General features: G+C 35.3%; 1 protein-coding gene across 1 annotated transcript in view; it reads left to right on the top strand.

Annotated features, from left to right (window-relative positions):
• Positions 1-22,524: 22,524 nt before the first annotated feature.
• The window catches only part of MGAT4C (MGAT4 family member C), a 724,438-nt gene continuing 718,985 nt past the window's right edge, over positions 22,525-27,977 (top strand). The window contains exon 1 of the mRNA XM_006933915.5: positions 22,525-22,816. The gene's annotated coding sequence lies outside the window, so the exon portion shown is untranslated. The remainder of the gene's footprint in view (positions 22,817-27,977) is intronic.

Here is a 27,977-nt window from a genome sequence, read left to right as displayed (position 1 = left end):
CTGGAATAGAAGTCACATTGGAACTACAAGGGTCAGGAACACTTAATTGGTTTTTGGATGAACTGTTGAAGGCTAAAAGTAGACCAACTAGCTTCAGACTGGGAAACTTCTGGAACTACAGTCTTAGGAGACAGCTTTTGTGGGTTTTATCTTCAGGAATCTCACCAGGTTCTCAAGGTACAGGGTCAAGAAAGATCCTCTTGTGGCTTTGGCAGGGGTAGAAAAACAAAACAACTTCTTTGTCTTTGACAGAGAGAGAGAGAGACAGAAAGTGAGTAGGGGAGAGGGGCAGAGGGAGAGAGAGAGAAAGAGAGAGTGACAGAGAGAGACAGAGAGATAGAGAGAATCCCAGACAGGCTCCACACTCAGCAGAAAGCCTGACACTGTGGTAGGGTCCCCTCACTAAGTAAAGGAAAAAAAAAACCCTCAAGCAACCTGGTTATACACATACATGACAACATCTCTCATGAATTTGCAACATGAGACCACTTAATCAGACTACACGTTTGTGTGTTACCATATATGGGAGACAAAGAAGTAGAAAATATGTAAAAAACTATGCCACATGGCGTTTGGGGCTCAACTCTTCAGGTACAAACCCAACTGAGCCATGCTGGCAGGAATAAAGTTGCTTCCCAGAAAGAGAACCCTTAGAGTAATGACTCTGTGCAAGAATCCTGCTGCAACGTAAGGCTCAATCCTAGGACTGGGAATCATGAGCTGAGGGGAAATCAAGAGTCAGACATTCAACTGACTGAACCACCCAGACACCCCATAAACCTTCATATGATGAGTCTAATTGCCTTAGTTCCTATCACTCAATATATCTGACTTTTACCAAAATATTACGAGGTATGCTAAAAGTCAAGAAAAGATGTAGTCTGAAGAGACAAAAGATATATAGAAGAAAGTCTATATGAACTGGAGTTTATTAATGAGTTTTTAGCTATAACACCAAAGTAAAATCGATGGAAGAAAATTTGACAAGTTGTTCATATATATATATATATATATATATATATATATATATATATGGAATTTATGTTCACTTTTTTATTCTTTTTTTTTCAATTTTACTTTTTAGTTTACATCCAAAATTAGCATATTCTGCAATGATGATTTCAGCAGTAGATTCCTTAATGCCCCTTACCCATTTAGCCCATTCCCCCTCCCACAACCTCTCCACTAACCATCTGTTTGTTCTCCATATTTGAGTCTCTTATGTTTTGTCCCCCTCCATGTTTTTGCTTCCTTTCCCTTATGTTCATCTGTTCTGTGTCTTAAGTCTTTCTCTGACTGACTAATTTCACTTAGCATAATACCCTCTAGTTCCATCCATGTAGTTGCAAATGGAAAGATTTCATTCTTTTTGATTGCTGAGTAATACTCTTTTGTGTGTGTGTGTGTATACACACATGCATCTTCTTTATCCATTCACCCATCAATGGACATTTGGGCTCTTTCCATACTTTGGATATTGTGGATAGTGCTGCTATAAAAACTGGGGTGTATGTGTCCCTTCGAAACAGCATACCTGTATCCCTTGGATAAATACCTAGTAGTGCAATTGCTGGGTCGTAGGGTAGTTCTATTTTTAATTTTTTGAGGAACCTCCATACTGTTTTCCAGAGTGGCTGCACCAGTTTGCATTCCCACCAGCAATGCAATTGAGCTCCTCTTTCTCTGCATCCTTGCCAACATCTGTTGTTGACTGAGTTGTTAATGTTAGCCATTTTGACAGGTGTAACGTGGCATCTCATTGTGGTTTTGAATTGTATTTCCCTGATGGTGAGTGATGTGGAGCATGTTTTCATGTGTTGGTTGGCCATCTGGATGTCTTCTTTGGAGCAGTGTCTATTCATGTCTATGGCTCATTTTCTCAAAGGATTATTTGGTTTTTGGGTGTTGAGTTTCATAAGTTCTTTATACATTTTGGATACTAACCCTTTATCTGACATGTCATTCGCAAATATCTTCTCCCATTCTGTTGGTTGCCTTTTAGTTTTGCTGATTGTTTCCTTTGCTGTGCAGAAGCTTTTTATTTTGATGAGGTCCCAATAGTTCATTTTTGCTTTTGTTTCCCTTGCTTCCAGAGACCTGTTGAGTAAGAAGTTGCTGTGGCCAATATCAAAGAGTTTTTTGCCTGCTTTCTCCTCAAGGATTTTGATGGCTTCCTGTCTTACATTTAGGTCTTTCATTCATTTTGAGTTTATTTTTGTGTATGGGGTAAGAAAGTGGTCCAGGTTCATTATTCTGCATGTCGCTGTCCAGTTTTCCCAGCACCACTTGCTAAAGAGACTGTCTTTATTCCATTGGATATTCTTTCCTGCTTTGTCAAAGATTAATTGGCCATACATTTGTGGGTCCATTTCTGGGTTCTGTATTCTGTTCCATTGATCGGAGTGTCTGTTGTTGTGCCAGTACCATACTGTCTTGATGATTACAGCTTTGTAGTACAGCTTGAAGTCTGGGATTGTGATGCCTCCTGCTTTGGTTTTCTTTTTCCAGATTGCTTTGGCTATTCCTGGTCTTTTCTGGTTCCATACAAATTTTAGGATTATTTGTTCTAGCTCTGTGAAGAATGCTGGTGTTGTTTTGATAGGGATTGCATTGAATATGTAGATTGCTTTGGGTTGTATTGACATTTTAACAATATTTGTTCTTCCTACCCAGGTGCATGGAATATTTTTCCTTTTTTGTGTGTGTATGTCTTCAATTTCTTTCATGAGCTTTCTGTAGTTTTCAGTGTATAGATTTTTCACCTCTTTGGTTAGATTTATTCCTAGGTATTTTATGGTTTTTGGTGCAACTGTAAATGGGATCAATTCCTTGATTTCTTTTTCTGTTGCTTCATTGTTGGTGTATAGGAATGCAACTGATTTCTGTGCATTGATTTTATATCCTGCAACTTTTCTGAATTCATGAATCAGTTCTAGCAGTCTTTTGGTGGAATCTTTTCCCTTTTCCATATAGAATATCATGTAATCTGTGAAGAGTGAAAGTTTGACCTCCTCCTAGTTGATTTGGATACCTTTTATTTCTTTGTGTTGTCTGATTGCAGAGGCTAATACTTCTAATACTATGTTGAATAACAGTGGTGAGAGTGTACGTACCTGTCTTGTTCCTGACCTTAGGGGGAAAGCTCTCAGCTTTTCCCCATTGAGGATGATATTAGTGGTGGTTCTTTCATATATGGCTTTTATGATCTCGAGGTATGATCCTTCTATCCGTACTTTCTTGGGGGTTTTTATCAAGAAATGATGCTTACTTTGGTCAAATTCTTTCTCTGCATCTATTGAGAGGATCATGTGATTCTTGTCCTTTTTTTTTTATTGATGTCATATATCACATTGATTGTTTTGTGGATATTGTACTAGCCCTGCATCTCAGGTATAAATCCCACTTGGTCTGGTGAATATTTTTTTTAACGTATTGTTGGATCTGGTTGGCTAGTATCTCATTGAGGATTTTTGTGTCCATGTTCATTAGGGAAATTGGTCTATAGTTCTTTTTAGTGGGGTCTTTGCCTAGTTTTGGAATCAAGGTAATGCTGGCTTCATAGAAAGATTTTGGGAGTTTTCCTCCATTTATATTTTTTGGAACAGATTCAAGAGAATAGGTGTTAACTCTTCCTTAAATGCTTGGTAGAATTCCCCTGGAAAACCATCTGTCCCTGGACTCCTGTTTTTTGGGAGATTTTTGATTACTAATTAGATCTCATTACTGGTTGTGGGTCTGTTCAAATTTTCTATTTCTTCCTGTTTCAGTTTTGGTAGTGTATATGTTTCTAGGAATTTGTCCATTTCTTCCCAAATTGCCCAATTTATTGGCATATAACTGCTCATAATATTCTCATTGTTTGTATTTCTGCAGTGTTGGTTGTGACCTCTCCTCTCATTCTTGATTTTATTTATTTGGGTCCTTTCCTTTTTCTTTTTGATCAAACTGGCTAGTGGTTTATCAATTTTGTTAATTCTTTCAAAGAACCAACTTCTGTTTTCATTGATCTGTTCTACATTTTTTTTCTTAGTTTCAATAGCATTAATTTCTGCTGTAATCCTGTCTTCTGATATTTTTGGGTTGTATTTGCTGTTATTTTTGCAGCTCCTTAAGGCATAAGGTTAGGTTGTGTATCTGAGATCTTTCTTCCTTCTTTAGGAATGCCTGGATTGCTATATACTTTCCTCTTATGACCTCCTTTCCTGCGTCCTAGAGGTTTTGGGTTGTGGTGTTATCATTCTCATTGGCTTCCATGAACTTTTTTATTTCTTCTTTAACTTCTTGGTTAGCCCATTCATTCTTTAGTAGGATGTTCTTTAGTCTCCAAGTATTTGTTACCTTTCCAGTTTTTTTTCTTGTGGTTGATTTTGAGTTTCATATCATTGTGGTCTGAAAATATGCACAGTATGATCTCGATCTTTTTGTAGTTGTTGAGGGCTGATTTGTCTCCCAGTATGTGGTCTATTCTGGAGAATGTTCCATGTGCATTGGAGAAGAATGTATATTCCACTGCTTTAGGATGAAATGTTTTGAATATATTTGTTAATCTATCTGGTCCAGTGTGTCATTCAAAGCCATTGTTTCCTTGTTGATTTTTTGATTAGATGATCTGTCCATTGCTGTGAGTGAGATGTTGAAGTCCCCTATTAATGTGGTATTACTATCAATTAGTTTCTTTGTGTTTGTGATTAATTGATTTATATATTTGGATGCTGCCACACTTAGCACATAAATGTTTACAATTGTTAGGTCTTACTGTGGATAGACCTCTTAATTATGATATAATGCCCTTTTTCATCACTGGTACAGTCTTTATTTTAAAGTCTAGATTGTCTGATATAAGTATGGCTACTTCTGCTTTCTTTTGTTGACCATTAGCGTGATAGATGGTTCTCTATCCCCTTACTTTCAGTCTGAAGGTATCTTTAAATCTTAACTGGGTCTCATGTAAACAGCATATATATGGATCTTGTTTTCTTATCCATTCTGTTACCCTATGTCTTTTGATTGAAGCATTTAGTCTATGGACCTTTAGAGTGAGTACTGGAAAATATGAATTTATTGTCATTTTGTTGCTTGTGGAGTTGGAGTTTCTGGTGGTGTTCTCTGGTCCCTTCTAGTCTTTGTTGCTTTTGGTCTTTATTTATTTATTCTTTTCATCTTTTCTCCCCTCAGAGAGTCCCCCTTAAAATTTCTTGCAGGGCTGGTTTAGTGGTCACACCTTCAATTTTTGTTTGTCTGGGAAATTTTAATGTCTCCTCTTTTGAATGACAGCCTTGCTGGATAAAGAATTCTTGGCTGCATATTTTTCTGATTCAGCACATTGAATATATTCTGCCACTCCTTTCTAGCCTGCCAAGTTTCTGTGGATAGGTCTTCTGCAAGCCTGATCTGTCTTCCCTTATAGGTTAGGGACTTTTTTTTACCCCTTGCTGCATTCATGATTCTCCCCTTGCCTGAGTAATTGTGAATTTGAGTATGATATGCTTTGTTGATGGTCGGATTTTGTTGAATCAAATGGGATTCCTCTCTGCTTCCTGGATTTTGATATCTGTCTTTCCCCAGGTTAGGAAAGTTTTCCGCTGTGATTTCCTCACATAAACCTTCTACCCCTATTTCTCTCTCTTCCTCTTCTGGGACCCCTATGATTCTGATGTTGTTCCTTTTTAGTGAGTCACTGATTTCTCTAATTCTTTTTTTTTTAATTTTTTTTTAACGTTCATTCACTTTTGAGACAGAGAGAGACAGAGCATGAACGGGGGAGGGTCAGAGAGAGGGAGACACAGAATCTGAAACAGGCTCCAGGCTCTGAGCTGTCAGCACAGAGCCTGACACGGGGCTCGAACTCACGGACCACGAGATCATGACCTGAGCCGAAATCAGACGCTTAACCAACTGAGCCACCCAGGTGCCTCATGATTTCTCTAATTCTTAAATTGTGCTCTTTTGCCTTAATATCCCTCTTTTTTTAATGCTCTTATCTGCATAAGTTTGTCCTCTTATCACTGATTCTCTGTTCTGCCTCATCCATCCTGGCCGCTGTGGCATCCATTCGAGATTGCACCTGAGTTATACCATTTTTTATTTCATTCTGACTAGGTTTTACTTCTTTTATCTCCACAAAAATGGATTATAATCTATTTTCAATTCAGCTCATATTATTATCGTGTTTCTAAATTCTGGTTCGGACATCTTGCTTGTATCTGTGTGGGTTAAGTCCCTGACTGTCGTTTCTTCCTGCTTTTTCTTTTGTGGTGAATCCTTCATTTTGTCATTTTGAAGGGAGAAAAGGAATTAATGAGGTAAAATAAAATAAAATTATAAAAAATTAAAATTAAAAAAATACACACACACACAAAATCGAAAAAATGATGCTAGATGCTGGGTGTGTTTTGGTCTGGTTGTGGAAAGGGACTTAACAGATTAGAGAAAAAAGGGGAAAGAAAAGAAAAAGAAAAAGGAAAATCATTAGAAAATTTGAAAAAATGAACATACTGAAGTAGACTAAAATGAAATGATTGAAGTAAAATAGAATTTGAAAAAAATGTACACAAAAGTAAAAAATATAGTAGAAAAAATTAAAGCATTTTTAATAAAAATTTAAAAAAATCAATCTTTTCTCTTTCTGTATTCAAGAAAAAGAAAAATGAAAAAGAGAAAAAAGGAAAAAGAAAAAAAAATAAAGAAAATTGAATAGATGGAATGGTGAACAGACTGAAATATGACTGAAATTACTTCATTTTGCCCTAGAAGTAAAACTATGAAGTGCTCTAACTAAGCAGGCAGAGAGACTTGTGTTCCCTGAAAAGCGAGATTGGCCGAGTTGCGCCGGGCATAGTGTAATGGCTCCATTTTCCACTAGATGGCGCTGCTTAGCTTACTGGGGTGGATTGTTGTGGTGCTTGTAAGTGTGCATTCGCATGCGTGGGAACTGTGAAAATGGCATTACCCAGGTACCCAGTCTGTAGTATCGGAACTCTGTTCTCCCTAATCAGCAATCCCACACCCGTCCTTTGTCTTTGTCTTCCGTCCACTTCCTGCTTTCACACAGTCAGTGACCAAGCCCCAGGCAGCAACTCCTTCCTGATTTCTGTCTCTGATGTGTCTGTTTTTCTCAACCCCATACTTCTGAGGGACTGCGGCTTCGACTCATTCTGCCCATCTGCAGAAGGTTCTTACCAAGCAATGAGTTGGTGCCAGCCACACCCAGTAACGTTTGTGAGACCATGCTGCTTCCAATGCCCAGAGACTGCTGCCAGATGCCAGCCCACTCCAGAAAAAGTTTGTGAGATAGTGTAGCAGCAGTGTCTCAGGGATTATGGAAAATCACAATACACATCTGGCACCAGGCTTCACCCTTAATGACCCTGTTCCAGCACCAGTGAATGTGGTTGTTCTCCTGGGTCCACTGGGGCCTTGCCTTTGGGGGACCTACACAGTCTCTACCAGGTGTCTTCTCAGCAGGGGAATCACCTCTCCCTGTTTGGCCTGAAGAACCCCCGACTCCATTCTGCTCCTGGGGATTCACCCTTCCCACCAGAGCACTGACAGGTATCAAGCTGTGGAGTTTCTGACTCTATGTTCCCCCTGTTTATAGTCTTAATGGAATTTAAACCCTCTTCTTTCTCCTTTCTCCTTTCTCCCTTTTTAGTTCAGTCCCTGAGGCTGTTCCCACTTTTTCACTTTCTCTCCAGCTGCTTTTGGGGGGATGCTTTCCCAATATTCTCCCCTCCCCCCCCCCGTCTCCATCCTCTCTGCACGCAAAAGCATCTCTCTGACCTCTGCGGCTTCTCTCTCCCTCAGTTCACCTCTCTGCACTGTGTACCTGCTGAATTCTGTGGTTCAGCTTGTGCAGATTGTTGTGTTAATCCTCAGATAAGTTTTCTAGGTGTGCAGGATGATTTAGTGTTGGTCTGGCTGTATTTCATGGATCTGAGACACACGAAAAACTTCCATGCTGTCCCACCATCTTGGTCCCCCAAGTTGTTCTTTATTAATATTAAATAAGTAAGACACTGTTAAGAGAATAAAAATATAAGCCATGCACTGGGATAAATACTTTGAAAAAAATATGTTTTTAATGTTTATTTATTTTTGAGAGAGAGAGAGAGAGAGAGAGAGAGAGACAGGGACAGAGTGTGAGTCGGGAAGGGAGAGAGGAGACACAGAATCTGAAGCAGGCTCCAGGCTCTGAGCTGTCAACACAGAGGAGCTCAAATTCACGAGCTATGAGATCATGACCCCAAGCCAAAGCCAGATGCTCAACCGACCAAGCCACCCAGGCACCCAGGAAAAATACTTTTAAAGCACATATGTGATAAAACTTTATATGTAAAAGTTGTAAACAAACAAACAAAAAAACCTTTAAAATCTACAAGAAAAAACCAAACAGCCCAATTTTTAACAGGGCACAAGATTTGAATAGCCATTTCAGCAAAAAAGATATACAGGTGGTGAGCAAGCACATGAGAAGATGCTTAAAATCATTTGTTATTAGGGAATTGTAAATTAAAACAGCAATGAACTAGTACAACACGCATATTAGAATGGCTAAAATCCAAAAAGTTTACAATATAAATCACTAGTGAAGGTATAAGCATTAGAAACTCTCATTCATTATTGGTGAGAATACAAATGATGCAGACACATTGGCAGACCATTGTACATGGATTTACAAAGCTAAAAATGATCCAGAAATTGCACTTGTTGGTATTTACCCAACTGGTTTGAAAAATCATGTCCCTGTGAAAACCAGCATGTAAATCTTTATAGAAGTTTTACTTTACAGTTTTATATTTTTATAGAAGCTTTATTTTATAATTTTATAATTTTATAATTTTATAATTTTATAATTTTTTAATTTTATAATTAATTTTATAATTAATACAAAATGGAAGCAACCAATACGTCCTTCAGTTGCTATTGAATGAATAAACAAACTATGGATGCATCAATACAGTGGAATAATACCCAGTGATAGAATGCAATGAGCTGTCAAAATATGAAAAGACATGGGTGAATAATAAATGCATATTGCTACATGAGAGATGCCAGTATGAAGAGAATACATGCTGTATGATTCTGGCAAGGCAAAATTATAAACTGTAGAAACATCACTGGTTTATTGGGTTTCAGGGGGAAAGAGAAGAGGTGGGGTTTTGTTTTTAGGACAGTGAAACTATTATTTGTAATTCTTTAATGGTGAATGCATATCACTATACATTTGCTAACACAATAGAAATTTACATTACATAGTGAACCCTAATATATACAAGCATAATTTTATTTTTTAGAGGTCAGGAATCCCAGGATATAATGTGGAAGGGACAAACAATCTAACTCTATTGCAAATTTTTGAAACAGTCTCACTCAAAGAGGGGTGGAGGTAAAACATGCTGACCTAATTAATTCTGGAGATAGAGTCTGTACGTGAGCACTGTACTTTAGATGATAAATTTGTCTCCATTGGGGTACTTACTAACAACTCTGATACCACTATCCATGTATAATGGATTTAAACAATTAAATGAATGAATGGCTAATGGTTGGTGTCAAGAATATCATGATTGGAGTTTGAGTTGACAGATGAGCAAAGATCTGCTTACCTGGACCAGGTGAGAGAGTGATAGAATAAACCATTTGGTAATGGAGTGTAGTAGAAGGAATCTGTATAAACTCATCTGTAGTTTATTGTGGGCACAGATTACTACATTTCTTGTATAGATATGTTCTAGATGTGTGTATATACCTGGGTTAGAATGCACATATATATTTCTTTGCTCGGTTAGCTTAGAGTGCTAAGAGGCAAGAACATCTCAGTAATGATGAGCACCTTTAGCACCCAGATATTATTTTTAAATATTGTTCTTCACCAGGTAACCTTGGAAAAAAAATGGCTGATTGTAGGATAGAGTAGGAAACATACAAATTAGTCTGGGGCATCTGATAGTTGTAAAAAATGAGGAAGTGTTAAAAAATCCCACAACAATGAGGATATGTCAAATGGACACAGGAGGCAATTGAAAATGGTTCCATTGTCCAAAGCTGGGAAATTTAAACAATAAAATAATTGTTGGATTATAGAGATGCCTGGCTGGCTCAGTTGGTAGAGCATATGACTCTTGATCTTGGGGTTGTGAGTTCAAGCCCCATGTTGGATGTAGAGATTACTTAAAAAAATACCTCTTTAAAAATAAATGAATAAATGCTAGATGACAACTTGAAGTTTAAAATAAATATTTATGAGTCCATACTAACATAAATAATCAGCTAAAGATATAAACTGAGAAGAGAAAAAGCTGTGGGAAATTGCCACATAATTTATTTCATACTCTACCCTCAAGGAGGTGAAGAATGACTCCGTAAGTATAAGCTGTGCATGGTGAATTCATTCCAAAGAGTACACTAAAACAAGGAATTAAAAAACAAAAAAACTTTAAAGAAATTTAGCAGTCTTTCTACCAGGTAATCAAGTTAATGTAAACGATGGTAAGTCATGTTATTTTATGCACTCTTGGTATGATGAGACAAAAATCCTACATTACCTAAGCCATCTATCTTGCAAAGCTCATAAGCCAACGCTAAATCATGAGAAAAACATTACACAAATACCAATTAAAGGACATTGTACCACCTGGCTAGTACTGCTCACAACTCTCAAGGCCATCAAACAATGAAACTGTAAGAAACTGTCACAATCAAGGGGAGCCTAAGGAGGTACAGATAATATATGTAATGTGGGATGCTAGATGAGTTCTTAAAATTTAAAACAAGAAAAGAGCATTATATAAAAACTAAAGCAATATGAATAAATTATAGAAGTTAGTTAATAATGTGTCAATATCAGTTCCCTAATTACAATGAGTATGCTATACTACTGTAAAATTTTAATAATAGAGAAATTAGTTGAGGTGGTATATGGGAACTGTAAAATTGTTAGTTTTTTATAAACCTAAAACTGGTCTAAAATATAAAATTTATCCGGGAAAGAAACAATATCCCATCTCCTTAATAAAATTATGAAAACAATTTTGTAGTTTTAATACTAGGGGGTCTTTTACTCTCCTTATTGACAAATTAAGCGACCTGCAGATGCTATAGATTTCTGAAACGTGTTTTTTCTTTTTGGATGTGGGCTACCTTTCCAATTTTCTTATTATGGTTATAATCAGTTGTTTATTTAATTATTTTTGTATCAAATATTTATTCTTTGAGAGTACATTATTAATTAGAATGCTTGAGAAATTTTCCACTAATGATAGGTTAGGTGTATTTGGTTGGCCAGTAAAATTGAATTTGAAATGGCTTGGATAATAATTAAAACTTCCTGTAAGCATATTAAAATATTTAGAATGATGACTTGGGAGTGTATTCATAGTTCAAACGCCTTCTATAGAAGGACTGATGGTTCTTATAGCCTAACTAGAGAGCATAAACTTGTTTGATAATCACTTTTTTCTTAATTTCATACTATTTTATTTATTTATTTATTTATTTATTTATTTATTTATTTATTTATTTATTTTTAAGTTTATTTATTTATTGTGAGAGAGAGAGGGAGAAAGAGAGAGCAAGTGGGGGAGGGACAGAGAGAGAGGGTAGAGAGAGAATTCCAAGCAGGCTCTGCTCAGCGTGGAGCCAGACATGGGGCTCAGTGCCATGACTGTGAGATCACGACCTGAGCTGATGACAAGAGTTGGATGCTGAACCAACTGAGCCACCCAGGTGCCCCATTTATTTAATACATTTTAAAATTGACTTGGTGGGGTGCCTGTGTGGTGCATTCAGTTGGGAATCTGACTCTTGATTTTGGCTCAGATGATGATCCCAGGGTCATGGGATCAAGCCCTATGTCAGGTTCCACACTTAGCGTGGAGACTGCTTAAGATTCTCTCTCTCCCTCTGCTCCTCTCCCCAACTCACTCTCTCTAAAATAAAAGTTTAAAAAATTAAAAATAAATAAAAATGACTTGGTCATTTCAGATTTGGTGTATTTCATTAAACCAACTACATGATTCACTGTGCAAACTGTAAAATGTTCTCTAGGGTTACTGGCATATCTACTTATACAGTTTCTTAGAGATTAACTTTTCATATTTGAGAACTTCTGCATGATTTTGTAAAGACCTTTTGATGTTGTTCATAGCCTGTTGAATTTGGGAAATATGCTAGAGAACTAGAAGCATTTTAATAGTTTCTAAGTCCCTTGTGTGTTTTTCATGGCTGTTTTCAAGAGACTGAACGAGACTTTCCCTAATATACTATGGTTCTTCACTCCACTGGTGAAAAATAGGTTTGACCTTGCTCTTTTAAGTAGGATATAGCCTGCTACCATTATTGAAGTAATTTTATTTTCTTCTCAAGTTTGCTGCTCCCCAATATATTTAGTGACTACCAAATCCCTGGTTTGAATTCTTTTTTTTTTTAAATATTTACTTATTGAGAAAGGAAGAGAGCTAGAGAGAAAGAAACACAGAGGGAAAGAGAGAGAATGAATCCCAAGCAGGCTGCGTTCTGAGTGTGGAGCCCGATGTAGTGTTCGATCCCATGACCCTGGGATCATGACCTGAGCCTAAACCAAGAGTAGGACACTGAAGTGACTGAGTCACCAGCTGCCTCCCTGGTTTGAATTCTTTTTTCTTTTCTTTTTAAGTTTATTTTTGAGAGAGAAAGAGAGTGAGCAAGGAGGGAGGGGCAGAATCTGAAGCAGGCACCAGGCTTTGAGCTGTCAGCACAGAGATTGATGTGGGGCTGGAACCCACAAACTGGGAGATCATGACCTGAGCCAAAGTCAGAGGCGTAATCGACTGAGCCACCCAGGTGCCCCTGAATTCTTAATTGCACTTTGTTTACAACTCTTTTATGTTATAGCATGGTTTGCCTTATGTGCAATTTTTACCTATTTGATTGATTTTAAGTTTCCTGTTGTATTTTCCAAGTTCTTATAGGAATGGTTAGTATTTTTTTTTAAATTATCTTATCACTTGGAGTACCTCACACAATGATTTAACATAGTTATTAAAATTTTTGTATGGTTGGATAACATGATGTAAAAGTATACATATTTCTAGGCTTTTTCCACAGATGAAGGCGTAGTTTGGTTTTATGAAATGAATACACACTAAAAATGTTGATTGTAGATTTTCTGTCAGTGACTTTGGGAAACACACCAAACAAGGGAGTAAAGAAAAAAAGGATTGAAGTGTATGATTTATGAAGGAAGTTTTTTTTGTTTTGTTTTGTTTTTGTTTTTCACAAATTTAAATGTACATGGTTTTAAAACTCCCTCACCTCAAAAGAAATATCACACATCTTGTATTTCACTGGTGTCAGAAGACATTCAAAAAGCTTAGAAAATACTATGAAATGGTTGTCCAGAAACTCTGCACTCAGTAATTTGGCAATAGGGAAGAATATTTTGTTTTCATGATTATCACATTCAGCTTTCTTACCAGTCTAAGAGAAGATCCAATAAAGTTGGCTATTGGTGTATAAATTTTAACACTTTTTTTCCACTCTCTATAATGAAATAAAACCTCTGCCTATTGCAAAGAATTCCTGCCCTGCATAATAACATGAAATTATTCCAAAGGTGTTTTTGGCCTTGAGCATGGCCTTGACATAATTTTATGTGAAATTACATTATTTGCCCACATGAGGTGCATAGTTTTTTCTTACACATTTGTATTTTCTTAAATTTGAAAATTCACTGAAGTATTTTTTGATCCATGAAAGAACATATATCACAAATATTAACTTTTTAAAGTTTACGCTAGAATGTTTAGTGTGTTGACAACATATTTGACAACAAATTAATTTATGTAATTGTCACTTTAGGGTTAAAATGCTATTTGTTTTAATATCTTTCATATCTGACTTAAAAGCTTATATCTTATATAAGCCTTATTGATATATTAACTCTTTAAACTACTTATTTCTATCCAGAAATGTATCAAAACATTCATAGATGACATATAGAGCAGATAGCAATTCTGAAAGCCAGAAGCAATTTGAATCATTTGGGTTGGAAATTTGTTGCCAATATTTTCTATATATATGTATATATTTATTTTAATTTAGAAAGTGTATTGTTTATTTTTTTATGTTGTGCTTTAATAGTTTGTGTACCTGCAAAAGGTGTATTATTCTGGCAATGGAGTTCAAGTGATCTCTTAAGTCATGTTTATTTAATTCATAAACTGTTAACATTAGTTAGAAAACACTTCTGAGTAGTTTAAGAATTTTTTAAATAATACTTTCTGGTAGAACAGTTTATTGTTTATAATAAAATCAAATTCTCTTGAATCAAAGATGTTAGTGCTATTGGATTAGTATTAAATTTTTCTCAAGCCATTTACTCTATTTTCATGGAAATCACTAACAATTCGTTAATAGATAACTGGACTGAGGCTCTTATCTTTAGTGTTTGAATATAAAGATAAATAAGAAACTCATTTAAATTTGGAAGATCAAAATATAGTTTGCTAATCCTGTTGAATTGTTTTTTGATGTCAGGGTTCACATATTTAAAGAAATTTAAGATAGCTCATATATATTTTCCCTGAAGCTTCTTGTGAGTGAGGTGTCTGTCGCTGGATCTAATGATGGAGGCTTTTTAGTGTTAATATTTCACCTTTTTGAATATAACAGACACTGTTATTTAGTCAACATTATGATGTCTAAAATGAAATGCTGCACATTTTTAATGAAATTATCAAGAATATTTTACCTTCTGTAAAGCAAACAAGAAACAGTAAGTTTGTTATTTGGCAAAATTACTCTGAATTTACCAAAAAACAATAAAAAAGTTTAATTTAAGGAAAAAACAAAATGAAATTTCTTTCATATAGACTTTGATTTATAATATTTATATGAATTCAAAAGCTTATCATGGACTCTTTGTGAAGATATATTCTTTTAATAAATGATTACTTCTATGATTTTTGAAACTCATCTTCCATTGAAAGCATTTTAAAAATATATTTATTATATGATTTTCAGAATTTAAACTGAATAAATGTGTAATAAAAATACACATGAACAAATTTGTCAACTTAATCATTTTTAGTGTACAACTAAATAGTGTTAAATACATTTATATTGTTCAGTTTATCTCCAGAACTTTCTCATCTTGCAAAACTAAATATTCTCTCTCTCTTTTGTATATATGTGTGTGTGTACACATATACAGTACATATATTGTACATATGCATATATACATGTAATCTTCATATACATGCAGGAAATTGTATTTATATTTAGAGAGAGAGTAATATTTTATTTTGTATATATGTATATGTGTATACACACACACAACACACCATACACATATATATGAAAAAGAGATTGGAGGAAGGGATATACCCTTAAGGTGTTAACAGTGGTGGAATTTATACATTTTATTCTTTTATTCATATATTCATATTTTTTGCAATGAAAATATAAACTTAAAAAATTTTTTTTACATTTATTTATTTTTGAGAGGCAGAGAGACAGAGCACAAGTTGGGGAGGGGCAGAGAGAGAGGGAGACACAGAATCCGAAGCAGGCTCTAGGCTCTGAGCCATCAGCACAGAGCCCGACATGGGGCTCGAACTCACGAACTGTGAGATCATGACCTGAGCCAAAGTTGGACGCTCAACTGACTGAGCCACCCAGGCGCCCCAAAGTATAAACTTTTTTTGTTAAAAGAAGTAATAAAACTTAGGTTTGTATTTAGACATTTACATTCTTAAAGAAGCAATATTTTTATTCCATTATTTTATGATGAAATGGTAATAAATTAAAAAACAAAATTAAACTTTATTAAAAATTAAATTAAAAAATCAAAAACAAGAATCATAGTTTTTCAGACCATTACTATGTCATACAGAAAACAGCATATATGCTTGATGCTTTGATTTTAAAAATACCTTACACTTGGAAAAATATTTAGAATTTTTCACCTTTGATTTTTTTCATCATATCAGTAAAGATTTAATATTTACTTTTGCACTTTTTTATTATGGTAAAATATATAACATAAAATTTATCATTGTAACCATTTCTAAGTGTAATAGTTCAGCAGCATGGTGCAATCATCACCACTATTCATGTGTACAACTTTTTTCATCTTCCCACCCTGAAACTCTATACCCATTAAAAAAGAGCTCCTTGGTCTTTCTTTCCCTGATCCCTGACAATCACCACTCTATTTTCGGTTTCTATGAATTTGACTAGTTTAAGTACCTCATGTAAGTACAATCATTTAAAATTTATCTTTTTGTGCCTGACTTATTTTACTTAGCATAATGTCTTCAAGATTCATCCATATTGTTATATGGGTCAGAATTTCCTTCCCTGTAAAATCAAATAATATCCCTTTGCATATGTATTCCACATTTTTTTTTAGTGTTTATTTATTTTTGAGAGAGAGAGATAGAGGAAGAGAGCGAGCGCATGAGCAGGGGAGGGCAGAGAGAGAGGAGAACAGAGGATCTGAAATGGGCTCTGGGCTGACAGCAGGGAGCCTGATGTGGGGTTCAAGCTCACCTCAAGACCCTGACCTGAACTGAAGTCAGATGCTTAACCAACTGAGCCACCTAGGTGCCCCGTTTTGTTTATACAGTAATTCTTAGGTACTTGGGTTGATTTCATCTTTGAGCTATTGTGAAAAATACTGCTATGAACATGGGTCCATGCATATCTGCTTGAGTCCCTTTCAGTTCTTTTAGGTATGTACTTAGAAATGAAATTGCTAGATCATAGAGTAATTTTATTTTTAACATTTGAGGATCTGCCTTTTGTTTTACATAGCAGCTTCAGTATTTTACGTTCCTACTAATACACTAGCGTTTGAATTTCCCCACATCCTCACCAACCTTTTTTATTTTCTGTTTCTGATAGTAGCCATCTTAATGAGGGTGAGATGTCATATCATTGTGGTTTTGATTTACATTTCTCTAATGATTAGTGATATTGAATATCTTTTCATATACTTATTGATCTTGTATATCTTCTTTAGAGAAATGTTTATTCAAGGCCTTTACCTATTTTTTTTAATTGTGTTGTTTGCTTTTTTTGGTGATGATTTGTATGAATTATTTAAATGTTTTAAATGTTAACTCCTTATAAGATATATGATTTTCAAATATTTTCTACTATTCTGTGAATTGCTTTCTCATTCTTTGGATTGTGTTGCTTGCTCAGAAGTTTACATTTGATGTAGTCCAGTAGCTCCAGATATCATATCCAAAAAATCATTGCCGAATCCAGTGTCACAAAGCTTCCCTCTATGTCCTTACAGTTTTATAATTGTATGTTTTACATTTAAGTCTTTGATCTATTTTGAGTGAATTTCTGTATATGATAGAAGTGTTCAACTTCATTCTTTCACATGTGGACATGTAGTTCTCCTAGCACCATCTGTTAAAAAGATTGCCCTTTCTCTTGAATGATCTTAGTACCATTGTCAACTCATTTGACCATATATGCAAATTTTTATTTCTGTACTCTCTGCTCTTCTGTCCTATCTGTCTGCCTTTATGTCAACACTACACTCCATCTAATGACTGTGGCTTTGTGGTCAATTTTGAAATCAGGAAGGTAATATCTCCCATTTTGATTTCTGTTTTCTAGATTGTTTTGGATATTTGAGAACCTTTGAGTTTCAATATGCATTTTAGAATGGATTTTTCTGTTTTTGCCAAAAATACCATTGGGATTTTGGTAGGGATTGCATTCAATCTGTAGATAACATTGGTAGCATTGACATCTTAACAATATTAAAATTTCCAATTCATGGACACAAGATTCCATTGATTTCTGTCCTCTTTATTTTATTTATTTATTTATTTATTTATTTATTTATTTATTTATGGTAATGTTTATAGTTTTTGGTGTGCAAGCCTTTTACCTCACTTGTTAAGTTTATTCCTAAGTTCAATATTATATGTTTTAATGCAAGTCTCTTTTTCTGTTCAATGCTGTCAGTTTAGAAAGATGTTATATATAAGTTGTCTTTTATTAAATCTCACATATATATATTTCTTATCTACCTAACTTATGTCTCTTTTATTTATAAATGCATTTATTTATAAGCAAGATGCTATTTCTATGTTTATTTTATTTTTAACTTCATGTTGCAATCATCTTCCATGTTATAAAGTCAGTCACTCTAATAACTTTTGCAGGATAAATAAGTTATTAAAATTTAAAAATGTAATTTAAAAATGTCTAAATGTTGATTGATTTTTTAAATAAAATAAGCCACATTTTTAGACTGCTACAGCTAAAATAAAACTGAGAAGATGAATTATTTTAAATATCATGTATAGTGACAAAGGAAATAAATCTCCATTCTGATATTGCTAATAAAAATAATTTGTGGGAGGTCATCTGGGTGACTCAGTCAATTATGTGTCTGACTCTTGATTTTGGGTCAGGTCATGATCTTATGGTTTGTGATATTGAGCCCTATGTCGGGCTCTACACTGACAGAGCAGAGATGGCTTGAGATTCTCCCTCTCCCTCTCTCTCTGCTTTATCATTTATTAATAATAAAATTAATTTTAGTATACATTCAGTCTCTTTATATATTAATTGAAATTGCAAGTGGGAAAGTAGTATTTTACAAAGAGCTTGCAGAGAACCAGGTGTTTAATAACAAAATAATTAAAAACCGAATTTCTGTAGGCCTGTAACACAACTATGTAATGGAAATGAAATGCAACCCTTACCACAACTTAGCTTTGCATCATGTTGATTGAAGAGAATATGAAAATGAGAATGTTCATCAGCTGGAGAATTTTTTAGTATATTTCTCCAAAACTTAGTAAGATGGTTTCAAGGTCTTGTTTTTTCTTCTAAGAAAAAGTCCCTTCTAAGCAAGGGACTCTTAACTATAGAGAACAAATGGAGGATTACCAGAGGGGAGGTGGGTGGGGGTTGGGTGAAATAGGTGATGGGGATCACTTGCTGTGATGAGCCCCAGGTGTTGTATGGAAGTGTTGAACCACTATATTGTACACTTGAAACTAATATTATTCTGTATGGTAACTAACTTGAATGTAAATAAAAACCTAAAAAAGGAAGGGATCAAAAAAGAGGAGGATAGGGGAGAAATGGAGCAAACCTGCAGAACAGAAAGACACAAGAGGTATAGAAAAATATAGAAGACAAAATGAAAAGGAGAAAAAAAAGGAGGGAAAAGTAGTAAAAGAGAGAAGTGGAAAAATATAAATGAAAGTATAAGGAAAAAATAGATGACAAGAGAACTGAGGTGTGCCATATTCCCCACAAACTCAAAATGTATAAATCAACACAGATATATGAAAGTGAAAAGCAGGCATAAATTGCTAAGGAAGGAGGAAAAGGAGGGAGAAAGAAAGAAAAAGAGAAATCTAAAGAGAAGAGAGGGGAGGGGAGAATGATTTCCAAAAAGGAATATATATTTTACATGAAAATTGACTTTACTGAGATGGTCACCAAACCATCACAAGACAAGCATTAGCTCAGAGCATAAAATTAACTCTATTTGAGGGAATCAGGATGGTTTCAAAGACAAAGCAATATTTAACCAAAACATTCCATATGTAGGAATTCCATATAAAGGAAATCTCTAGCTCCACAGTTCTAGTGAAACACTCTAGGTACAAGCGGCAGCATGTGTAGAGGTCTTAGAGGTAAAATCCAACGATGTGGTTCATCATTGTTTTTCCCCATAAGGTTGCAATCTTGTCAGGGTAGGTGTCAATTGAGAAAGCAACACAGTCAAATCTTGTTGTTAGAGGAGGTCATCAAGAGGATGTGACCTCTGACCCTGAGTGGACCTGAGCAGTCCGAGGCTCTTCACACCCTCTTCTGTCCTTGGAGTGAATGTACTGCTGTGGGATGCAGCCTTGGGAGAGTCCAGTTAAAGCCTCTATGGAAACCTTTAAGCTTAGGGCAGGTATGGAGAGCTCCTCATTGCAGCCACTCAAGACAAGCCTCCTACATAAGTTCTCTTGCTTATTAAACCTGCCATCTACCCATTGGAGTGCACTGCTTCTTCTGTCTCTCCCTGTCCTTTGCATATGGGGGTCAGTTTCCGACTGCATCCCGGATGCTCCCACAGTTTCGAGCCAACACTTGCAGATCATCTTAAAGACTTGGGCGTTATTCTTCAGGTGGTGATGAGTAAATAAATTGTTGTAAGCAGGAGAATAATATAACATGTATACTCTAGAAAGAATTGACAGCTAGGTAAAAGGTGTTGAAGTAGGAAAGTACTTGAAACGGAAGTGAAATAAAAGGTTCTTGTCTTTATTCAGGTAAGAGATGGTGAAAGCTAGAAATAATGCCATGAAAGCTAGAAATATCAAAAGGTTTTAAAGAAGGTAGAATCAATTGATAATAATCTGGATATTAGAAGTGAAGGAAGAAGGTGTAAATAGTATGACTGCTAAGTTTTTGTCTTGGCAAACTTGGTATGTGGCGATGCTTTTTACCTGACTAGCATGATGTGAAGAGTGATCTTCCTAAAATGCAAATATGATTATTTTTCACCTCTATTTAACAGCACTCGATGACTCTCCATTCAAAAATAAAGTCCAAACTCCTTTATATAGCATAAATGACTCATTATCTCTCTAGACACATCTCTTTATATGCCCTTCATACCTCACTCTACACTTGAGCAATACTGAATTACCCTCAGTTATCCAAATGTAATATACATATTTCCCCTGGGGTTTTGTTCCCAGTGCCTGGAAATAATCCTTATCCTTTTAATCAGGATTTACTTAGTCTTTTCCTAAATGTTACTTCCTATAAGAAAGAAGACCTAATACCCCAGGAATAGTTCAGGTATCACTCACATATAATTGCATGAGTTCCTGAATTTATTGCTGTGATATAGTGCTAGTAAAATTGATAATTTATAAGTGGAGATATACATCTGAAACTCTTAAAAGTATGTGCCTTGTTCACTACTGTAATTATTATTTTAACTGAGATGCTCAATACACATGTGTACAATGCAGTTGGATAGCACTCAATGGTCGGCTATTAGATATATTAACTTCTATCATTTTTCATTTGCTTTATGTATCTTGAGCCCTAAACACCATGGTCATTATAAAAACAGCAATTGAGAATGATAAGTAGCTTTCCTCCTTCCCTTTCTTTCTTCCTTTCCTTTTCTTTTGTGGTCTTTGAAAATCTACTGGATAACTATAATTCCCGACTGGGATACTGAAACTAATTCTTTTGGACTTTCTTGTGTTTTTCCCCCAGTGATAGCTATAGAGTTGCCACTTCTGAAGAGGGAGAAAGGCTGGGACATTTGCTAGGGTGTTTCCTTTCACATCTCCTATTTCTTCTTCCCTCCACCTTCCTGAGTAAAGTGATCAGCCACAGCTACAGGGTGGGTGGAGAAAAAAGGAAAAATTCTATTTGTTTTATCTTTTGGCTCTCAGGTCACTATATCGTCTTTGCTTCCCTCACAATGTATACACCTCATTTTTGTCTTGGAAGGACCCTTTATTTACAGAAGAAGTAACCAGACATAGAGCATTACAGAATGCCATGAAGAGAGTTATAGAAAGATAATATTGTTTTGTTTTGTTTTTAGCAGCATTTAAAAACATGTACATGAGCTCATGAGTGATGATAGTCTTAACTGTCCTTTCTGATAAAGTAAAAAGTGTTTCATATAGAAAATGCAAGTAGAGAAATCGAGCTGAAAATTTTGATAACCTTTCTGTGTTTTGTGTATTTCCAACACACCAAGTAAAGTGTACTGAGTCTCAAATCCAGAATATTATTAAAATTCTAAAAGAATTGTATAATTCAGCAGAAAAAATATATCACAACAAATCATTCAACTGAAATAAACAGAATTCAAAAATGGCTTGCTTTAATTTAGAAGGAGAATAATTTATGAAGCATGGTTTAATTTGGAACATCTTATTTTCTTTACGATGATATTCAAAGAGTCAATATTTACTTCTGTGGTCACTTATTAGGATTCCACATCCCCTTTTCTATTTGTATATAAGTTCTGAATTATAACTAATGTTGAAAATGATGCACTTCTTTGTGGAACTGAATTAAAAGAAGTGATTGTTAATAAAAAATACAATTATTCATATTAACATACGACAATTTAAAACAAAACCTTCTACATATTACACAATAATGCAAAATGGCTTTAGGACCTAAAGAAGGCATGTTCTGTACACAAATGATCTTTAAAACTGCAAAAGGGATATGATTTAATATGTTAGCTGAAAAGTTTAAATGTTTCTTTCAGATAGAAATGTATGTAGCATGATAGTATGGATTCTAGACTCTAGTTTGAAAGAAAGCAATAGTGAAAATGAATTTCATGCCAGTAGACACTTTAGAAACTAGATTTAGCAGCAGTCACATTAGCTTAGATAATGGGAGAATTTTTCTTCATTGAAAATGCTCTGTGTCGCTTAAGAAGAACTTACTGAGGCAGCCTGCCATCTAGCTTTTTCACAGAAAAACAGGCTTACAGACTGCAGATGAGAGAGTCTGGAGCAGAGACAATTTTAACTTAGCCATTCCTAATTTATCTCAAGCATTTTCAATTCATCTTCACTGCTCTATGCACACAGGAACACCAGATTGCCGTCCCTGGGGAACAGAATGCAACCAGGGATCTGGAGAGCTGTCACATTCCAAGAAATATTTAAATTGTGCTGATTTTCTTCTGGAGAACTGAGCCCAGGGAATGAAACTCTCCATCAAGTCATAGCTTTGCGGGCAATAGATCAGAGGATATTGCCAGTTTTCTAATGGATTATTGTTATCGGGCAGGTTTTCTCTGAAGGTACGTAGTTATTTTCTCAATTCATTACCCTCTCCTATTTATCAGGTAACGATCTAATGAGCTAGAGATCCAAACCGGGGAAAAAAGAGAAAGATGTTAAGTAGTCGGTATTGACTAAAGAATGACACTTTATTGCTGCATGTTTATAGGTGAATAATCTGACTCCTTCAGTAAAGATTAGTAGAGGCTAGTTTGAATTGCATTGTCAGCAAAAACAGGCGAAACCAAAACAAAACCGTGCTGCAGGCTGCATTATCATAAGTTCATATTAATTCTCTTGAGGATTTTCCGTAGCTGCAGCGTATAATGAAGGGAAATACATACTTTGGAAACTCAGCTAACCTTATACAGTTTAAAAATATTTTTACATAATCGTGATGTTTCCTCCATGTATTCTTAAATACAAACTTTGTCTCAAATGCTGTTATTAATTTTGGTGCCATTGATATTTATGGTATTTAAATATATGAATGATAAAATTATTTAATTTAAAGAGATTCTATTGGGAGTCCTCATGAGAATGTTATATTAGTGAACTTTGCTGGCTTTAAAGATCTTTATTTTTAAGTTTGAAAGACTCTTCCTCAAATTAATGCTGCATTTTAGGAAAATATGCAAATCATAAAAATCTATTATTCAACTTTGTTTGATGAAGTGAAAAAAACCTCTATACATCTATGAAGTACACAAAACTGTTTAGCAGAGTAAAATGTTAAAAGCTGGAAAACTTCTGAGTATTAGCTGAACCAAAAAAATGGACAAAGCTTATCCTGCACTGAAATTTAGCTTATTATATCTATGACACATTAGAACAGGAAGAGGGGTGACTTCCATGCCTGTTTCCTAAAAGTTAAAGGTGTATGTGTAAGAGGGTGTTCTGTGTCAGAATGTGAGTGGGAGTGTAGGATAGAAAGCACACACGTAGTAATCACAGTAAGTTTATGAAAATTAAAAATATGATATCAGGGCTTTTGATGTCTTCAAGTGTCGTGCTGTTGTGTGAGTAGGCTCAGTGAAACCTACCATGGTGCACATAGTCTTCCATGGTAAAAATGACTATTAGAATGGGCAGAAGAGCAGGTGTATTTAACCTGGAGTGTGGTATACCTGCTACTGTATTTGGACTGGAACACAGTTTGTGGACCCATCAGTGGGTTAATCACAGGCTCGGGAGAAGAAACGGTGGCTCAGCTTCACGAGAGCACTTGTTCAATGTGTTCTCATTTCTTTGGAGCATTTGGGAGACTATTAGAAGAATAAAGGAGATGGAGAAGAAGGATTGAGTCACCCAGACAGTAACTTGGAGTTTATTCTCTCTTATCCTCAGAGGGACTGTAAAAGGCAAAAAATGGAAAAGAGGAAGGAGAAGAGAGTCCTCAAAGTGTACTTTTAAGTGCTTTTTTTTCATGAATCTTACAAGAATTGAGGAACGGGGGTTTAAATTAAGGTTTCCCTATGGATTCCTCCATTTGGCAAGCTTTCTTTATGAAACATTTTCCCTCCACTCACTTAAGGAAAAAAAAAAGTGAGCTTGTTTCTAGCCTGGTTTCTTCCCCAGTAACTTGCAGCTCTAATACAAATCTATAGGAGCACGCTCCCTGAAACTGCATACACTCCTGAGTGTCTCAGACGTTTACAATTCATTGACTTATGAATGCCAAAGCTAAAGTGATTCCACATTATTTATTTATTTATTTAAGCATAGGGAAGATATGACAGCAGCTTAATAATGCATCCTTTCATCGGTATTTTTGATGTTAGATGAATAGAACAAATATGCAAATCAGGAGGGGTAGTTTTAGTTATCAAATTGCAATAAAAATTTTTATTGCTCTGACCTCTTATTAACCTTTCTATCATATCATGCTAGTGTCTCTTGCCTCCCTATAGGGTTCATTTTTACCCAGCTCTCTAAATCTGCTCAGCTTCCAGGTCTAGTGCTAAAACTTGTTTTACTTCATCTAATGGTGAGTTTGTTGCAAAATATATTACTATAATTTCATTTTATTAGTTGCTGTTAAATATTTAATATTTATTGAGTGCCCATGATCTGTTTGGTGTTTCAAAGCAGTATATAGGAAAGAAGTATGTAATGGTATTTTTTCCTAAATCAGCCAGTTTATTAATATTTCAGGACTTCTAATTGGTGCCCACAGAGGAAGACAATTAAAGCTGGCTCTTTAGTGGCTGCTTATGTGCATGGAAGACATGAAATATCCTATATTCAGTCAATGATTTGCATTCAACTTTACTGAGGAACCCGGACTTATCATCCAGTTGTATTTAAATACCCCCTTTACTGTGTTCCATATGTCAAAATGTCATTATAGGCAGAACATTGGATTGAGGATAAAAAAAAACTAGATTTAAGTGTGTGAAACAAGTCTGTGTAAGTTAATTAGTCTTCTACATACCTCTCTCCCATTAGCTGTATGATAGAGATAATGGAATCTACTCTTTAGATTCTTGTGGGTAGTAAAGATCACACAATTTAATTAACAAACACATAGTGTGTGCACAACATACATTCAATGAACAGTACTTATTTCTGAATGCATTTCATCGGAGTTTTACATATAGAATGTACCAATGGAAACTACCTTGACTCATCTTTCTTCGATATGAATGTGTGTGTGTGTGTACATGTGTATTATCATAGATCCATTGTTTAACAGTTTTAGTAATGGAAGTAATGTATTGAGCATGTAGTTATTGCTCAGCACTAAAGTAATCTGCATTAGTCATACACAGATCAAATTAGATATTAAGATTAGCTTGAGAGATAGGTTGGCATATTCTCTATGGCTATCAAACAGCTAAATTTTCCACCATACCTTTCCAGGGAAAGCAGATAGAACTGTATCTCATTTTCCCACTTTTCTCTTCTCCCAAAAGATATGGAAATAGAAGAGACGCCAGTAAATCCTCTTGCTCATTATGCTGTGCCCTTTGCTCCTTTAGTTTGCGTTTTATTTTGCTACAGTGGCTTGTCTAGTGAGATGGCCTCAAATCCTAACGGCGCAGAGTAGTTTAAGCATACAAATCCACCCCTGCAAGGAACAAAGAAAATATATGAATACTTTTCTTAAAACAAAAGACAGCTTTTGCTTTGAAAAAAGCTAACCAGTTTTTAATGAGAGTGGAACTGTTAAATGTGAATGTTCAATCCAGCCAGATGTTGACCTTAACTGTGAGTTTGAATCTTTACAAAAATAGTATGCAAATCCAAGCTAGAAGCTGCTTTCTTTAGGTCACAAGACTGCTGAAAAATTCTGAGTCTGAATTTCTCAGATGCATTTCATATTGAGTTAAGCATATACCTACTTTAATATTCTGAGTCCTATGGGGAGGTAAATTAAGCATCATACAACTCTCTCATATAGCTTTGTTTTGGAATTTGGAAATAGATTTACAAATGCCCCTTTTTATAAAGGGGAACCACCAAGTAATTATTTTGAAAGTGTGTTACTGGAAATTATCTAGCACATTATGACTGGATCAAGATGTGGACATAAAAGCAAGTACCTGCTGAAAAGCTATACTTTTTATTGTTTTTGTTGTTTTGAATCAATATCTGTTGTCAGTGTCAATCCTGTCTTAAAATCAGTGAATCAACCTACTCACCAATAAGGTGAAGGTTTAGGCATCTGACTTCATTTTCCACGAGACCCTTGAATTTCTTGTTCTGTTGTTTAATTCCAAACTTTGGATATTTTCATTTAGTACTCAAGGTGACTAGAACCTATGTTCTAATTCCAACTCAGTTGTCTAATTTGTAAATGTGTGTGAAGGGTAATAATAATATTCATGTGGTTGTGTGGACTGAATGACAAAATATCATAAAGTAGTGTTACAGGGGCTTGTTGATACAAGTGCTAAAAAATGGTAATGAGTTTTGTTGCAATCATAACATCACCATCTTCAGGCCCATCCCTGATATTGGGTTTCCTGTTATTCAATGTGATTATCAGATCTTTTTGGGGGGGCCCAGGTATGTGTTCAGCTACATTTTTCTTTTGCCTATGGCTTCCAGTAAGTAACTATTTTCATTAAGTCAGCCCTGCTCCTTTGACTTAACCTTAAACAGCTTAACTACCAATTCCTTGAGGTGTTTTTCCCTCAGCAGAGTCTTAATGGGAAAGCAGATATCTTTGAGCTTAGTGATTCTCTCCTTATGTCTCCATTTGTATTGACAAATGTATAGTAAAGGAGACACAAAGAAGACACTGATTCACATGACAGATGTAACTTCCTCAGGCTTCTAGAACATGGGCTAGGCCAACCAATAAAAATTGTAGGCTGAATTGTCTCTCCATAAAATTCATATGCTAAAGTTCTAATTCTTGGTACCTCATAATGTGAGTGTATTTGGAGACAGGGTTTTTAAAGAAGTGCTTAAGTTACAGTGAGGTCATCAAGGTAAACCCTAACCCAGTATGACTGGTGTCTTTATCAGAAGAAGAAATGTAGACACAGACGTGTATAGAGGGAAGACCATGTAAAGACACCAGGAAAAGGTAGCTGTTTATTAGCTGAGACAGAGGACTCAGAAGAAACCAGCTCTCCTGACACTTTGATCTCAACTTCTAGCCTCCAGAATTGTGAGGGAAAAAATTTCTGTTGTTTAAGCCACCCAGTCTGTGGTACTTTATTCCAACAGCCCTAGAAAACAAATACAGTAAACATTTTAGATTTTTTTGGAACCACTAAGCTCTTTTCCACATATTCCTCCTCCTTCTTCTCTTTCCTTATTCACCCCTTTAAATATGTAAAACAAAAAAAAAAAAACAAAAACAACAAACAAAAACAAGAAAACAAATCCTTTCAGGGGCCATATTTGGCCATGAGCATAGTTTGCCAAACCTCGTCCTAGAATAAAAAGATCTTCCAAGGTTTGGGCAAAAGATAGCCCTAAGCTTCCATGTTTTTGCATAGGATAGTCTACTTTGCAGATGGTACCACTGATTTTTAGCCTAAAAATAGAACTTTATCCTTTTAGTCTTCCCAAATCCCTTCATATACCTCAATTTGATGTGGATATCTATAGAGCATAATATTTCCACTCTTAATTGACCCTTTAAAGCCATAAGTTAAATGGCATATGAAAATATTAATAACAGCGTTTTGTATTTGCTGAGTACATTCTGTGGGCCAAAGACTA

This window comes from Felis catus, chromosome B4 (genome assembly GCF_018350175.1).
Source record: "Felis catus isolate Fca126 chromosome B4, F.catus_Fca126_mat1.0, whole genome shotgun sequence".
NCBI lineage: Eukaryota > Metazoa > Chordata > Mammalia > Carnivora > Felidae > Felis > Felis catus.
The sequence above is the reverse complement of the archived record's forward strand: the minus strand, read 5'-3'. Positions and strand labels throughout refer to the sequence as shown.